The sequence below is a fragment of the Colobus angolensis genome, unplaced genomic scaffold (genome assembly GCF_000951035.1).
Source record: "Colobus angolensis palliatus isolate OR3802 unplaced genomic scaffold, Cang.pa_1.0 Scaffold500, whole genome shotgun sequence".
In the NCBI taxonomy this organism is placed as follows: Eukaryota; Metazoa; Chordata; class Mammalia; order Primates; family Cercopithecidae; genus Colobus; species Colobus angolensis.
Window position 1 is genome coordinate 99,819 of NW_012118489.1, and position 793 is coordinate 100,611.

At 45.4% G+C, this 793-nt stretch overlaps 1 protein-coding gene across 1 annotated transcript in view; it reads left to right on the plus strand.

Moving 5' to 3' along the window:
- The window catches only part of MUC17 (mucin 17, cell surface associated), a 45,138-nt gene that overhangs the window by 39,312 nt on the left and 5,033 nt on the right, over positions 1–793 (plus strand). The gene's annotated exons all lie outside the window — the stretch shown is intronic.

Below are 793 nucleotides of genomic sequence, written 5' to 3' on the forward strand. Positions count from 1 at the left end.
AGAACAAGACACTGTCTTAAAAAAAAAAAAAAAAGAAAAGAAAGGTACTTAGGAGGCACCTGGGAAGATCCTGGGGCTTAAAGTGTGAAGGGGGAAAATATTTCCCACTCCAAACGTTTGGCTCTACAGCTAAAACCTGATTTCCATGACTGACTCCTGTGAGACTCTGGATGGGGCGTAATGAACTGAACCACCGGGGAGACACAGGTTCCTCGAGGGTGCTAGATTTCCCTAATGCACAGATCAGTGCTCGGGAGTGGGTGAGCTCACTAGCATGGGAGTTGTTCCTCAGTAAAGAGACTAACGTTAGATTTTGCTAGGTTAAAGGCACGTGTTAAAATTTCTAAAACTAGAGTCTTTAACTTCTAAAGAAGGAAATACGTGGAATGAGATCTCAATATAGTCTTTAAATTCTAAAGAAGGGGAAGATTAGAATGAGGAAAAAGTCCAGTCAACCCACAAAGAGCAGGAAAGGGAGAAAAAGAAAAAGGAGGTGGGATGCAGTGGCTCATGCTTATAGTCCCAACGCTTTGGGAGGCCGAGGCTGTAGGATCGCTTGAGGCCAGGCAAGACCAGCCTGGGCAACATAACGAGATCAAAAAATTAAAAAAATTAGCTAGGCACAGTGGTGCATGCCTGTAATCCTAGCTACTCAGGAGGCTGAGTCAGGAGGATCACTTGAGCCCAGGAGGTCAAGGCTGCAGTGAGTTATGATTACACCACTGCACTGCAGCCTGGGCAACAGAGCAAGACCCTGTCTCTGAAGAAAGAAAGAAAGGAAGGAAGGAAGGAA